Genomic DNA, 17065 nt, shown 5'->3' on the forward strand with positions numbered 1-17065 from the left:
GAAGTTCTTTCTAATGTTCAGGTGCAATCTCTTTTCCTGTAATTTGAAGCCAATTTTCCACATCCTAGTCTCCAGGGCAGCATAAAACAAGCTTGCTCCCTCCACCCTATGACTTCCCTTCACAAATGTATATATGGCCATCATGTCTTCTCTCAGCCTTCTCTTCTGCAGACTAAATATGTCCAGCTCCTTAAGCCGCTCCTCATAGGGCTTGTTCTCGAGATCCTTGATTTTAGTTGCCCTTCTTTGGAAAAATTCCAGCTTTTCAATATCTCTCTTAATTTGTGGTGCCCAGAATTGGACACAGTATTCTAGATGTGGTCTGATCAAGGCAGAATAGAAGAGTAGCACGACTTCCCTGGATCTAGACACTTTACTCCTATTTGTGCGGGCCAAAATCCCATTGGCTTTTTTAGCTGCTGCATCACATTGTTGGCTCATGGAGGACCCAGTTGAAGGCCTTACTGAAATGAAGATACGCTATATCCATGGCATTCCCTGCATTTATCCAGCTTGTATCTCCATCAAAAAAGAGATCAGATTAGTCTGGCATGACTTGTTTTTGATAAATCCATGTTAACTATTAGCGATGACCGCATTCATGTCTAAGTGTTTGCAGACTTTATGATCTTTTCCAGCATCCTGCCTGGTATTGATATGAAGCTGACCAGACAGCAATTGTTTGAGTTGTTCTTTTTTTCCTTTCTACCATTACAGATCCCACTGCATAATTTCTCTTACTGTGATTAAAACTATCCATAAGTTAAATATCAGCAAACTAATTAAGATCTTTGCCTTTCTTAAGAAGCCTCTCTTCATTTAAGGTCCCAGCTCTGGGCAAAACATTGGCCTCTGTAAATTTTAGCTTTTTCTTGTCTTTTTCTATTAACCCAAATTAATGCTACAATGCATGATGCATACCCATGCATCCCATGACAGAAAAGACCACATCATTAGTAAAAGAAAAAAAGGGGGGAAATAAAAAAAGAAGAATCTTGTTGTTGTTCCTACCGGCTGTTAGGAATTGTGGGAGTTGGAGTCCAAAACATCTGGAGGGCCCACATTGGCCCATGCCTGGTCTATACATCATATTTAGATAGGAAAATTCAGCTGGGTGGCACCTGATATGAAAGCACAAGGTGTGAAAATGCTCTAAAACTAGGTCACAGGTGAAAGGGGAGTCAATAGTATGACATAGTGACCAAACAAAAGCCAGAGCAATTCTAGACAGTGTCAACAGGTGTTCCACAGCAAGGAAGGGAATAAACACAGTTGGCCTTCCACATTTACTGGGGTTGAGGGCACAGGATCACCACAAAAATGAAAAACCAGTAATGGTCATGTTTTTAACGGCACAACCATAAGTTCATCTTCCAGCACAACTTTATAGCCAACTGTTGAAAGCTGAACATTGAAAGGCTTAGAGATTTCTAAAGGTGTTCTCTCTAGAACTTGCTAGGTTCTCCAGCAAGGTCTTTAGTTTGCTTTACAACAACGTTTCTCAACCTGGGGGTCAGGACCCCTGGGCGGGTTGCGATGTGGGTTTCAGATGAGTCACCAAAGACTATCAGAAATATGTGTTTTAGAAACCCAAATGCCTCCATTATTTTATGTTGGTCATGGGAATTCTGTGTGGGAAATTTGGCTCAATTCTGACATTGGTGGGGTTCAAGGGGCTCTTTGAATGTAGGTGAACTATAAATCGCAGCAACTACCACTCCCAAATGTCAAGGTCTATTTTCCCCATGCTCCACCAGTGTTTGTTTACATTTGGGCATATTGAGTATTTGTGCAAGTTTGGTCCAGATCCATAATTGTTTGAGTCCACAGTGCGCTCTGGACGTAGATGAACTACAACTCCAGAACTCAAGGTCAATGCTCACCAAACCCTTTTAGTATTTTCTGTTGGTCATGGGAGTTCTGTGTGCCAAGTTTGATTTAATTTCATCATTGGTGGAGTTCGGAATACTCTTTGATTGTCGGTTAATTATAAATCCCAGCAACTGCAACTCCCAAATGACAAAATAATGTCCTCCAGTATTAATCGAAAGTTGTCCAGTCACTGTGTTCATTCCCCATATTCTTGGCTCACAAATAATACTCAAATTATGTATATTATTCTATTTTGAATTTCATATAATTACAATTAAGAAAACAGTGACTGGACAACTTTGTATTAATAATAGTTGCATAGATATCTGTTGAGTTAGCTAAAATAATTTCCCAACCCCACCAGTATTCAAATTTGGGCTTATTGGGTATTTGTACCAAATTTGGTCCAGTGAATGAAAACACATCCTGCGTATCAGGCCATGTAACCTGCTATACATGGATCATTATCCCTCATCCCAAACTCTGAACACATCCATGGCATTGGTTAGTTATCAGATTATTGAGTTATGATGTACAATGTTTTTACATGTTTTATACATTAACTGGAATGTAGTTTTATGCTATTTATTATCGTGGTTTTTAGAGTTTGATCCCCATGTAAGCTGCTCCGAGTCCCTTTGGGGAGATGGGGCGGGATATAAGAATAAAGTTATCATCATCATCATCATCATCATCATCATCATCATCATCATCATCATCATCATCATCATATCAGATATTGATAATTACCATTCATAACAGTAGCAAAATGACAGTTATGAAGCAGCCATTAATATAATGTTATGTATTGTCGAAGGCTTTCACGGCCAGAATCACTGGGTTGTTGTGAGTCTTTCAGGCTGTTTGGCCATGTTCCAGAAGCTTTCTTTCCTGACGTTTTGCCCACATCTGTGGCAGGCATTCTCAGAGCCTCTGGTGGCCTAGGGGATAAAACCCTTGTAACTTGAAGGTTGGGTTGCTGACCTGAAGGCTGCTAGGTTCGAATCCCACCCGGGGAGAGTGTGGATGAGCTCCCTCTATCAGCTCCAGCTCCATGCGGGGACATGAGAGAAGCCTCCCACAAGGATGGTAAAACATCAAAACATCCGGGCATCCCCTGGGCAACGTCCTTGCAGAAGGCCAATTCTCTCACTCCAGAAGCAACTCCGGTTGCTCCTGGCACGGGAAAAAAAAAATCCTCAGAGGTTGTGATGCATGTTGGAAACTAGGCAAGGGAAGCATATATATCTGTGTAATGTCCAGGGTGGGAGAAATAACGCTTGTCTGTTGGAGGCAGGTGTGGATGTTGTAATTAATCACCTTGATTAGCATTTGATGGCCCTGTGGCCTCAAGGCCTGGCTTCTTCCTGCCTGGAAAAATCCTTTGGAAGTATTAGCTGTCCTTGATTGTTTCATGTTTGGAATTTTTCTGTTTTCGGAGTGTTGTTCTTTATTTACTGTTCTGATTTTAGAGGTTTTTTTAAAAAAAACACTGGTAGCCAGATTTTGTTCATGTTCATGTTTTCCTCTTTTCTGTTGAAAATGTCCACATGCTTGTGGATATCAGTAGCTTCTTTGTGTAGTCAGACATGGAAGTTGTTGGAGTGGTCCAGCATTTCAGTGTTGTTTATTGGCATTGAATTTTGCCAGATTTGTAAGCCGCCTTGAGTCCCCTCGGATGAGAAAAGCAGGATAGAAATGGCATAAATAAATAAATAAATAATTCTCAAATAATATGCTGTGTCCAGGTTGGTTCATCAAGTGCTCTGCTATGGCTGACTTCTCTGGTTGAATCAGTCTGCGGTGCCTTTCGTGTTTGGGCAATACTGCTGCATTTGGTGGTCCCTCTGTAGACTTGTCCATGGCTGCATGGTATATGGTAGACTCCTGCAGAGGTGAGAGGATCCCTCTTGTCCTTCACTGAACATAGCATTTGTTGGATTTTCTTAGTGGGTCTCTAGATAGTTTGTAGGTTGTGTTTCTTCATCAGGTTTCCTATGCGGTCAGTGGTTCCCTTGATGTATGGTAGGAACACTTTTCCTCTGGGTGGATCTTTGTCTTTCCTCTCCTGGCTTGTTCTTGGCCTTACAGATCTTCTGATGTCTGTGATGGAGTATCCATTGCCCTGTAGAGCCAAAGTTATTATTCTTAATATGTCAGAGATTTACATTACAATTCCCAACAGTAGCAAAAATTACAGTTATGAAGTAAATAATAAATAAATAAATAAAACTTTATTTATACTCTGCCACCATCTCCCTGCAGGGACTCGGGGCGGCTTACATGGGGCAGAAGCCCAAACAAAATAAGGACAAAATATAAGCAACATAATACAAGGTAAAGGTAGTAAAGGTTTTCCCCTGACGTTAAGTCCAGTCATGTCTGACTCTGGGGGTTGGTGCTCATCTCCATTTCTAAGCCGAAGAGTCGGCATTGTCCGTAGACACCTCCAAGGTCATGTGGCCAGCATGATTGCATGGAGCGCTGTTACCTTCCCGCCGGAGCGGTACCTATTGATTTACTTACATTGGCATGTTTTCAAACTGCTAGGTTGGCAGGAGCTGGAGCTAACAGCGGCCGCTCCCGCCGCTCCCGGGGATTGAACCTGGGACCTTTCGGTCTCCAGCTCAGTGCTTTAACACCAGGGTTTCTTAACATAATACAAATCACAATATAAAAAAGATAAAACAGTAATACAATATATCAATTAAAACAACAATACAGGATTTAAAAATTGCTTTTAAAACACATAAATGGTAAGACCGTAATAAATACAGGATAGGTCATTTAAAAAGTAGCAACGAAAATAATTTTATGGTTGTGGGGCCACCACAACATGAGGAACTGCATTAAGGGGTGGCGGCATTAGAAAGGATGAGACCCACTGGTGTCGTAGCCTCAGCACTTAGTCTGTCCTGGCCCAATACTTCGGGAATATATAATAATAACTAAACACAGCTGTCTATTCTAAACAATATCTGAAAAATATGCACCACGATAAAGGTTCAAAACATAGAACACAATATGTATATTATAGCATCATATACATAATAATGTTAACAATAATACAAACAATAACAAATAAGAATACAACTGATAACCAAATTCTGTCAGCTGTGGTGGCACACAGTTGTAACTTACAGAATATAAAGATTTATAGACTGCAATCATCCATATTTAAATGCTACACAGAGCAGTTTTTAGTATAAAACATATATCAGACATATATCAACAAGACTCCAACTAAAGTTTGTTAACGACACAGTATGTGTACACTCAGTCTTTCCAAAATGGCATGTAATATGCTGTAAAATTAAATACAGTAGAGTATCACTTATCCAAGCCTCGCTTATCCAAGCTTCTGGATAATCCAAGCCATTTTTGCAGTCAATGTTTTCAATATATCGTGATATTTTGGTGCTAAATTCGTAAATACAGTAATTACAACATAACATTACTGCATATTGAAATACTTTTTCTGTCAAATGTGTTGTATAACATGATGTTTTGGTGCTTAATTTGTAAAATCATAACCTGTTTAATAGGCTTTTCCTTAATCCCTCCTTATTATCCAAGATATTAGCTTATCCAAGCTTCTGCCGGCCCGTTTAGCTTGGATAAGTGAGACTCTACTGTATATCAGTGTACAAATCAATTGGTTCAAACCTGGCTGTGTGCCACCACAGCTGACAGAATTTGGTTATCAGTTATTATTTGTATTATTGTTAACATTATTATGTATATGATGCTCTAATATACATACTGTGTTCCATGTTTTGAACCAATGCTTCGGGAGCCTGGATCGGGGTTTTTACAACAGGTATGGGCGAACTTCAGACTTCCAGGTATTTTGGACTTCAACTCCCACAATTGTTTGTTTACAATGCCTGTTTGTTTACATGGTCTTGAGTTTGCTCGAGCTTCCTCAGGCCACGCGTGCTTGGCGCTTCCTCCCTCCCAGGGCCCCAGAGCCGAGGGGTCCCCAGAGGCCGCTTACCCCCTCCCCTCCCCTGCCCTCCCCTCCCCGTGGGGGTCACGTGGGCGCCCGGGCGCGGCGTGGGGAGGCGAGGCGGATCCCAGGGGCGGCTCCTCGGGGAGAGGGCGGGGCCGGGAGGCGCCACGCGGGGAACATCCCGGAGCCGCGGCCTTTTTCTCGGCGCACTCGCGGGACCCGGCGGCTCGGAAGCCTCGACCCAGCGCTCCTCTGCAGGACCCGGTGAGCCAGACTCCGTTCTCCCTTCCTTCTTGGCCTCTTACCTGACTGGACCCTCCCTCCCCTTTCCCCCTGGACAGGTTCACAGCAGGTGCCTCAGGCTCTTCTTTGCGCACCCTCGGCCACTCTCTCCGGCTGTTTGGGCGACATAGGAAGAGCCAGCCAATGCCCTTCCCTTCCCTCTTTCCCGGGACCGCTTTTCCGAAGGGAGGGCTTTGGAGGGGAATACATTTCAGAACATTTTACCTTCCCCAAGGGCCCCTCTTTGCGCTGATCCTTTCCCGCCGCATGGTCTGTGATAAACTCAAGAGTGGTCATGTGTCATGCTCTTTGTCAACAAGCTCTCTGTTTCAGAGGTGGCAAATCCCTGGCCTCGTACCATCTAAGACAGTGTCTCTCAATCTTCTTAATGCCATGACCCCTTTAGTACAGTTCCTCATGTTGTGGTGACCCCACAACCATAACATTACATTCGTTGCTACTGCATAACTGTCATTTTGCTACTGTCATGAATCGTAATGCAAACAGCTGATCTGCAGGGTGTGTTTTCATTCACTGGACCACATTTGGCACACGTACCCGATATGTCTAAATGTGAATACTGGTGGGGTTGGGGCAGGAAATGAGTTTGTCATTTGGGAGATGTAGTTGCTTGGATGTATAGTTCACCTACAACAGGCATGGGCAAACTGGGGTCCTCCAGGTGTTTTGGACTTCAGCTCCCACCATTCCTAACAGCTGGTAGGAATATGCCCAAATGTCAATACTGGTAGAGTTAGGGGAAAATAGACCTTGACATTTGGGAGTTGTAGTTGCTGGGATGTATAGTTTACCTACAACAGGCATGGGCAAACTGGGGTCCTCCAGGTGTTTTGGACTTCAGCTCCCACCATTCCTAACAGCTGGTAGGAATATGCCCAAATGTCAATACTGGTAGAGTTAGGGGAAAATAGACCTTGACATTTGGGAGTTGTAGTTGCTGGGGTTTATAGTTCACCAACAATCAAAGAGCTCCTTGAACCCCACCAACGATAGAATTGGGCCAAACTTGGCACACAGAACTCCCATGAGCAACAAAAAATACTGAAAGGGTTTGGTGGATATTGACCCAGAGTTTTGGAGTTGTAGTTCACCTGCATCCAGAGAGCACTGTGGACTCAAACAGTGGTGGATCCAGACCAAACTTGGCATGAATACTCAATATGCCCAAATGTGAACACTGGTGGAGTTTGGGGAAAATAGACCTTGACATTTGGGAGCTGTGGTTGCTGGGAGTTATAGTTCACCTACCCTCAAAGAGCCCCTTGTACCCCACCAACGATAGGATTCAGGCATTTAGTGAAGAAAATTAATCAGGAATGACAGGAATATCATGTTATGGACTGGGGTAAGAGTGCAATCTATGTCTCGATATGATGCCTCATGAACTTTGAATATATGCTGTAGTTTTCTTAATCTGCTTATCCTGTTATACTTATATTATTGATGTACTCTGATGGTTGTTTATGTGATTTTAATACGTTGTTTGGGTCCCGCGAGAGAGAAAAGCGGGGTAGAAATAAAGATGATGATGATGATGATTGTGTTGTCGAAGGCTTTCATGGCCGAAATCACAGGATTGCTATGAGTTTTCCAGGCTGAATGGCCATGTCCCAGAAGCATTCTCTCCTGACGTTTTGCCCACATCTATGGCAGGCATCCTCAGAGGTTGTGAGGTTTATTATTATTATTATTATTATTATTATTATTATTATTATTTTATTGACACAATAGGGGCCCCTGGTGGCACAGTGCGTTAAAGCGCTGAGCTGCTGAACTTGCGGACCAAAAGGTGCCAGGTTCAAATCCGGGGAGCGGAGGGAGCGCCCGCTGTTAGCCCCAGCTCCTGCCAACCTAGCAGTTCGAAAACATGCAAAATGTGAGTAGATCAGTAGGTACCGCTCCGGCGGGAATGTTAACGGCGCTCCATGCAGTCATGCCGGCCACATGACCTTGGAGGTGTCTACGGACAAGGCCGGCTCTTCGGCTTAGAAATGGAGATGAGCACCAACCTCCCAGAATCGGTCACGACTGGACTTAACGTCAGGGGAAAACCTTTACTTTTACCTTATTGACACAAAGACATGGTATGACACAGCAAACGAGATATATATATGCTGGATTTTGTATTCCAAAATCACAAGTCGAATACTTCCCAAGTGTATTATTATTTAATATTATTATTAATATTATTTAATATTATATTATTATTATTATTATTATTATTATTATTATTATTATTATTATTATTATTATTATTATTCCAAGCCAGCTTCAGGCTTTGTGGCGGCTACTAGGCAGCGGTCAGCCAGGGAAAGCGAGCCTTTCCTGCTCAAGTGTCATTCCCCACCCGGGCTTCCAAACCGGTTCCGGGATTTCCCCCTGTTGCCGTCCGTTTTGGTTAGGAACGGCATGAAACTGTCTCTGGAGATGCGCTTTCTGGCAAACTTTTGGAGGGCTTCCGAAACAGGGCTCCGGCTTGGTGTTCCTTCCGTCTCTCTTCCGTGGTGTCAATGTTTCCCTCCCTTTCTCCCAATGCCCACGGAGCGCCCCTTTGGAGGAGAAGAGGACGCGCCACGCGTGCGCACAACGGGGCATCCTCGGAGCCGCGGGCGCTTGGCCGTGAGTCCTGATCGGATTAAGAGGAGCAGCGAAGGCGGCGGCGGCCCCTCCTCCTCCTCCTCCTCTTCTTCCTCATCTTCCTCTTCCTCCTCCAGCGCCTGACCTACAAAGGGCGCCCCTCCGCATCGCCCCCTTTCGACCCTGGTGCCTTCGGGTCCTCCTGGGTTCATGGAAGAGGAGGCGCCTGCTCTTGCCCTTGCTGCTTTCCCAGCCCCAGCCTCGCCGGCCTCCGGGGCTGTTCTCGCAATGTCAGGACTTGCCAAAACAAGTTGACGCCGAGGAGGAGGAGGAGGAGGCGAGGCGCCTGTGTTGTTGTGCCGGGCCCACGGAGGAGAGAGAGAGAGAGAGAGAGAAAGAGGGAGATCTTATCGGCTGGGAACCTAGCCAGGCGGCATCCCCCGGGGGATTTCTCTCCAAGCGGAAAGGGTGAGGACGGGAGAAGCGGGCGGGTCTGATTTGGGAACCCTTGGGCTGGCTTGGGCTCCCCATTCAAGCTCCCCCTCAACGCATGGAGAAGGCTAGAAGTCTATCTACAAGTCAGTTGTCTCTTTCTCTTACAGAAGAGTGGTTAGATCAGGTTCGGGCCAAGTTGGGCCCTCCCTCCAGGTGTTTTGGACTCCAACTCCCACCATTCCTAACAGCCTCAGGCCCTTTCCTTTCCCCCCTCAGCCGCTTAAGCCCATGCGTAATCTATAAGTCATATTTAGATAGGAAAATTCAGCTGGGTGGCACCTCACATGAAAACACATCGTTTGCAGATCACTTCCTTTATGATCTTTTCCAGCATCTTGCCTGGTATTGATGTGAAGCTGACCGGACAGCAATTGTTTGAGTTGTTCTTTTTTCCTTTCTACCATTACAGATCACTACCATTACTGCATAATTTCTCTTACTGCGATTAAAACTATCCATAAGTTAAATATCAGCAAACCAATTAAGATCTTTGCCTTTCTTAAGAAGCCTCTCTTCATTTAAGGTCTCAGCTCTGGGTAAAACATTGGCCTCTGTAACTTTTAGCTTTTTCTTGTCTTTTTCTGTTAACCCAAATTAATGCTACAATGCATGATGCATACCCATGCATCCCATGACAGAAAAGACCACATCATTAGTAAAAGAAAAAAAGGGGGGAGATAGAAGAAGAATCTTGTTGTTGTTCCTACCGGCTGTTAGGAATTGTGGGAGTTGGAGTCCAAAACACCTGGAGGGCCCACGTTGCCTGGTCTATAAGTCATATTTAGATAGGAAAATTCATCTGGGTGGCACTGCACATGAAAACACAACGTGTGAGAAAGCTCTACAACTAGGCCACGGGTGAAAGGTGAGTCAACAGTATGACATAGTGACCAAACAAAAGCCAGGGCAATTCCAGGCAGCGTCAGCAGGTGTTTTATTATCCACCGCAGGCATGGGCCAACTGTTTTTGCCTTGGGGCCACATTGTGGGCCCCACAGAGATGGCTGGGTCGGGAGGGAGAAGGGCCTGTGAGAGGGTGGGTCCGGGAAGGGGTAGGACAGGGCCCAGGTCATCCTCAGGTTTTTCTCCTACTCGCCCCATCCTTATGCCGGGAGGAAAACGAGACATATGGCAACTACCCCATCCTCCCCCCTTGATCTTTGGGTTTTCGTCTCAGCATTATGCTGGGAGGAGGGTGAGACAGGCGACAGCCGAGAGTGCTGTGGAGAGCTCTTAGCCACTATGTGCCTTCCTTGGGCTGTCCACTTGGCATAAAGATAGGAGTACTATCACCATCCTTATGCCAGGAGGAGGGCAAGACATGCTGTGGCCGAGAACGCTCCAGAGGTCTCTTAGCCGCTGTGTGCCTTCCTCGGCCTGTCCTCTCGGTATAAGGATGGGGCCACTTGCAGCGTCCTTATGTCGGGAGCAGGGTGAGACATGCTGTGGCTGAGAATGCTCCAGAAGGCTCTCATCTGCTGCGTGCCCTCCTCCCCTGTCCTTTCTGCATCAGGATGTGGCAGGCCACTATGTCTTTATGATAAGAGAGGACAGAGAAAATGAGGAGGGCCTGAGGTAAGCACCCAGTGGATCGCATCCGGTCCATGAACTTTAGTTTGCCCATGCCTGATCCACACAGCAAGGAAGGGAATAAATATAGTTGGCCATCCACACTTACTGGGTTAAGGGCATAGGATCACCACAAAAACAAAAAAACTGGATTGCCATGTTTTGACCAGCACAACTGTATGCTCATCTTCCAGCACAACTTTATGGTCATCTGTTGGATGCTGAAAATTGAAGAGCTTAGAGATTCCTAAAGGTGCTCTCTCTAGAAATTGTTAAATTCTCCAGCAGAAACTGACAATAGAGTCACATTGGAGGGTCTAATCAAATCCTCAAAAGTCAAAACTGCTAATGTGGAGGGATAACTGTAGTGCCGGTCTATTCTGTTTTGGTCAGACCTCACCTTGATAAGTGCCCTGTCCTGACTCCCCCACCCCAGTTTTTTAGTCACTGCATCATTGTGGTGACTTATGTTTCACCTGTGCTCTTTTAGATCATTTTGACATGTAGTGCTTTTAGAAGCTGGAATGATGACTGGGAAGGGGTGACCAACATGATGAAAGGTCTGGAAATCAAGCCTGAGGAAAGATGACTGATGAAGTTTGGGGGAAGGGAAGGCTGGGAATGACAAGATCGCCACCTTGAAACATCTTAAGGGATGTCATGTAGAACACTGGTTCTGAATGTGGTCCTCTAAGTTAGGAGCTCCCCAAATCCTTCAGCCTTGGCTGCACCGCCTGGGATAGCTGGGAGAAGTGAACTTTGAGAAGCCCCGATGCAAACTTATTTTATGCTGTTTTGGAGACTAGAACATGAATCAGTGGATTCACTTCACAAGAAACGAGATTCCACCTAAATGTTAGGAGGAAAATCTTTACTAAAAGAATTGTTTGACAGTGGAGTCAAGTGGCTCTGAGGGTGGAGGATTCTCCACCTTTGAAGATCTTTCAACAGTGTTGGATGGGCGTCTTTCCGGAGTGCTTTAGCAAGACCTTCATCACAAGGAGTTGGATTACGTGGTCTTGATAGTTCCTTTCAGCTTTACAATTCTGTGATTCTAACACAACTTTTAGCTTTTCTTCTGTTCTGTTTCAGCAGTTCCTCTCCCACCTAGGGTTAAATTTCTGCTCCTTCTTGAAACTCCACCCATTACCCATTGTGATTAAGGAGGGTAGTAAAAAAAGGGGAAGGTTTAGAACATTTTATCTATTTAATATTAACTCATATGGCCTGACAAGTTGAATGACTAGTGCAGAATACTTATCAATGAAACAAGCTTAGAAATATTCTACTGGGATTAAACAAGCACTGTTTCCTGATAGCCATTGGGCAGACTGTGAACTTAACTGAATGCCTAGGAGTATGAATCAAATTAGTTAATTATAACAGGAATAATGAAATGGTCTACAGAGTTCTGTTTGTTCAGCTGCTTTCTTTTTTTTTTTTACCCCACCACACCTTGGTCCTGCAATAAAGCAGATGGTGGCTGGCATTTTCAAAGTCCAACCTTGATGTTTCCTTTTTTCATAGGCAGGAAATCTTTAAACTTTCAAACTCCAGGCAGTCTCCAAGTTACTAACAAGATGGGTTATGTAGGTTTGTTCTTAAGTTGAATTTGTAAGTTGGAACAGGTACGATTTTTAAGTTTAACTCCATCCAAATACAGCTTTGGATAGCATAGGCAAGGGTTAACATCCTAACACGAAAAAAATCATCCCTGTGATTTTTTTTGGCTGTCTATGCCCCTTCCTATTAAGAAGATTTCACCTCTTTTTCAGTCCCTGTGATAATTGGATTTTGAAAAATTTGGCTTGTTATGGAAACAAGCATTGGTGACAAAGTTTCAGTGAAGACCCACCTTCCCCAGTATAACTCATTCATGAGTGAATTTCCCTTCCTAGCGAATTTCCCTCACTTCCTGTTGTCTCACCCCCATTCCTAACTATAAGTTGTTTGTAAGTCGGATATTTGTAACTCGGGGACTGTCTGCATTTTCCCTTTAGCCCAGCCACAGTCTGTGGATCGTAAAAGCTTCGTTCAAATTTTCAGCTATGAAGTAAATACCTTGAGCAGGTTGTTTTACTCTGAGAAGTAGGAACAGAACCTGTCATCTTTGATCTCTATCAGGATATAGCTAGGTGGCAAAAGGGATATCCGACTCATTAGGTATCAACAGTGCCAGCTTTGCCACAAGGAATAGTGGCCACTCTAGGTTTTTTGAGTCTGCCAGTATGAAATACATATTTTCAAACACCTGTTCATTATATTTATGTTTTATATGTGCAGGTGCACACCTGAAGAGGGAAGAGGCCCCAGGTTAGGGTTGCAAAGCTTTGCGTCCCTCTGGGTGTTGCAGCTCACATCATATTGGCAATGGTGATGAATTATAGGACTCACAATCTTGGAGCTATGTGATGTAATTTTTTTATTGTATCAGAAGCGGCTTGAGAAACTGCAAGTTGCTTCTGGTGTGAGAGAATTGGCCGTCTACAGAGACATTGCCCAAGGGACGCTCAGATGTAAGGTGAAAGTTGCAGATTCTGGTGAATTACTATTTTTAGGACTGCAACTGTATTTTTCTTCATGCAGCCACCCTGGATCAAATGAATGGGGGAAAAGATGGGAATACCTATGGCTTTGTGTCATGTATCAAAATGTCATCAGGTTGTCCTATGAGTGATGGGAGTTATCTTGGATTGTAACCACGGGGTTAGAAATGACACATTTGAAATGTTCTTGTATTGTCTTTTCTTAGCATCTTAGACAAGGATTAGTTCTTGGGAGGCAGGGGAGATGGAGATGAATCATGTTGTTCTCCAAATATTGCTGAACTGCAGGTCATCTTAGTCGGCATAGATAATATTGAGAGATGCTGCTAGCTGCAGTCAAGCGGGGATGCATGATTTCCCCCTATGAGTTGCACTGATGTCGAGCATGTCAGTGATCTTAACACCAAGATCCTTCTTGGGACACTAGAGTAGACTGAACATTATTGTGTAAGGACTTGTACTTTCGCATAGGCTGCATAAGGGATGTCCCCATTTCAGCCATTCATTCTGCATGCTACACCAGGCCACCACACCCAGGCCTTAGTCTCACTTTTTATTTGGTGAGTGGGAAGCTAAACAGAGGTTGTGCCATGAGTGTCCTCAATAGGTTGTACTACTGTGATATATTTATATGGCACTGAAAACATATTGGATCTCGTCTTAAGTAGGGTGGAGATTATTTGTTGGGAATATTTACACCAAATAATTTCATCTAAGCTGTGACAGAGCTTTGGATGTATGCAGTCAAGCCGAGCAAACCACCTTTGGCGTTTCTTTTTCTCTTGTGCTTTCAGTTTTCCTAGTTATTTCTATTGCTGGGGGCTTTCCTAGAAGGCTGTTAAGAATCTTCAGTTACCACATATACTCATGTACCAGTATAAGTCAACATTACGTATAAGTCAAGTGCACATTTGGGGCCAAAATTAAGCATTGTTATATGACCAGTCAATATGTGGAGGGTCATTCCATGGAGAGTGGAAAACATCAATGCTGCTACTGCTACTTTCCCATCTGAGCATTCAAAAATGTTAGGTTTTCCTGGGATGGTCTAAGCTCTTACCTTTCATCACTCTATTCAGAGAAGGGAATGTCTATATATGGATATATAGGATAATAGAGAAAGAAAATTACTGGAGACTACAGGTTTTGCCTGGTTTTCAGAAAGCACAACATTAAAGAAAGTGTATAGATAAACTTTGCTTTAAGCACAACTGTATATTATCAACAGTGCTGGGAGAAAAGCAGTGTATAAATTAAATGTGTACATAAGTATTGAAGTTGATGGCATGTGACCACAAAGCACTAGTATAGCTTGCAACACAAATAACTTCTATCTCTTCCATCAGAGGCATGATATCCCAATTGCACAATACTTTCCCTTAGGACTTTTGCATTGTTCTAACAGTGGTATAATTTAGGTGTCATTTTATTGAACTAGATCTCATGGGTGGCATCCACAGATATCACTGTTAGAACCAAGTAAGGGAAAGTATCCTGAAACTTGAGATACCGCTGTTTTTTTTAAAATTGCTATTCTTGAACTAGATGTTTTTAGAGAGCCAGCATGGTTTGACCATTGTACCGCATCTCTGTACAATGGGTGTCCTTGAGTGAGGCACACACTCTCAGCCCCCCAAACCCCATTGGCTTAGCATTGTCATAAGTCAGAAACAACAGATATTTTAACACACTTTGCTTGAGCAAGTTTTTATTTATTTGTTCATTTATTTGCTGCTTTTTATATTTTAATCACTGCCTGGGATTTCAATATAAAAAACAATTGTGTACAGAGCAAATGTGTTTTTCTTTTAAATTTATTGGAAAATGTTAAAGCCATAGGAGGTTAGCCATACCTAGGTGGGGTTAATATATCCAGGGTTGGATCAGAATATGCATAATATTACAAGTAGTTTCACATAAATCAAGACCTGAGTCTGATTAATGACCTGGCTAGGAGATTGCCTAAGGATCAGCCTACTCACGTACACCTTTTCAGGTGTGGTTCGATTTCACTTGCCATCAGTCCTAGCCAGGGTAGCCAATGCTTTGTCATGATGGATTTTCTCCCCAGTGTGCTAGGGACTGATATTTTAGGGCCATTTGGTTATTGTATTTCTATAGTTGCTTGAAAACACTACAGAGTGGCAGCTAACCTCTTATAAACTAGCATTGACTTGCACATCCTGCTTTTTTAGTAGTTCCATTCCATAGCACCTTGTATTCCACTGTGGTGGGAAAATAAGACTGTATGTGTAAAAATATACAGGGCTTTATCATTATTCTTTTCATATACTGACTGGGAAGGATGTCTAGGTTGTCTTTACACTGTAAAATGTACAGTTTAACACAATTTTAACTGCCATTGCTCAATGCTATGGGATCTTGGGAGTTGCAAATTTACACAGTCTTTAGTTTTCTCTGTCAAAGAGTGCTGGTACTTCTTCAAATGACAAATCTCATAACATTGAGCCATGACAGTTAAAGTGGTGTCAAACTGCATTCATTTTATAATATACAGCCTTTCCAGCCAAAGGAATGGATATGGCCTCTTGCTCCTATTAGCTTTAGCCAGCATGTTCAGTGTCAGGGATAATGGGCAACTGTCATCCAGAACATCAACATAGCAGGAGGTTGGACTTGATGGCCTTTGCGGTATCTTCCGACTCTGTGATTCTGTGGTCTTTGATCTTGCTATGTGCCCTTGAGTCAACTCTCAGTTATGGCAACATTATCATAAGGTTTTCTTGGCAAGATTTATTCAGACAAGACTTGCCATTGCCTTCTTTATGTTAAGAGATTGTGACTTGCCCAAGGTCTCCCAGTGGATTTCCATGGCTAAATGGGGATTCAGGTCCTGGTCTCCCAGAATCCTAGTCCAGCACTTAGGCTGCTACACCAAGACAATACATATCTTGTTGCCTTATAGTCTGAGGGGTGATTAAAGTGTTAGTATGTACATTCTCCTGTATTGACAATATCCAAATATGGCATGAATCACACAAAGGGAGCTTACACACACCTTTTAGTTAGAAGCCCACTCAGGAGTAAGTCATATTGAAATAAGTGGGGCTTGCCTCTGACTAAACAAGAATGGATATTTCTCAACTACTTTTCCAGTCCAGAGAAACGTATATTAGCAATCTGCTGCCATTCCCTTGTGAGGGATAAAACCTTTAGCAAATATTTGACAGCAAGGCCTTCAAAGTGGACTTGCGGATACAAATCTTATATGACATTTTATATAAGGGACACCATTTTACTACATCATTGTATATAATGGCACTTCGATTTTGGTACCCACAGGGTTTGGGTGGACCTGGATTTAATTTAACTAAGCAGGGTGAGTCAATATGTATGTGGTTGGCATCAGATTGAAACAGCCCTGTACTTTTCCAATGGTTCAATGGGAGGTTGTATGGGAATTGCAAGTTTATCGCTTTGAGACAAAGTGAGAAACAAGTGCTAAACCAAATATCTGTTGGAAGTTAATCAAGGGAGAACCTGTAGACCAGTGTTTTTATACTTCGATAACTTTCTGGTTGGTTGCTGCACTATGTGGAACATGAAGCTATTACTTTTGAAAACAGTCCAGAAACTTCGGTTAGTAGAAGGTAGAGTTGCCGAAATAGTGTCTTGTACTCTCAGAACAACTGTACTGGCTCCCAATCTGCAAATTGAAGTGCCTATTTTTCTGTACAGTGTGACTGCATATGTATAGGGCATGTATTTGTTGTTTCACTTACCCACATTT

At 43.3% G+C, this 17065-nt stretch overlaps 1 protein-coding gene across 2 annotated transcripts in view; it reads left to right on the top strand.

Annotated features, from left to right (window-relative positions):
- Positions 1-5948: 5948 nt before the first annotated feature.
- The window catches only part of elovl7 (ELOVL fatty acid elongase 7), a 63287-nt gene continuing 52170 nt past the window's right edge, over positions 5949-17065 (top strand). The window contains exon 1 of one of the 2 annotated variants that reach the window (XM_003216241.4): positions 5949-6088. The gene's annotated coding sequence lies outside the window, so the exon portion shown is untranslated. Of the gene's footprint in view, positions 6089-8820; positions 9173-17065 lie in introns of those variants that run through there. The other variant, XM_008102867.3, reaches the window with a different exon arrangement.

The sequence above is a fragment of the Anolis carolinensis genome, chromosome 2, assembly GCF_035594765.1.
Source record: "Anolis carolinensis isolate JA03-04 chromosome 2, rAnoCar3.1.pri, whole genome shotgun sequence".
NCBI classification, from domain to species: Eukaryota; Metazoa; Chordata; class Lepidosauria; order Squamata; family Dactyloidae; genus Anolis; species Anolis carolinensis.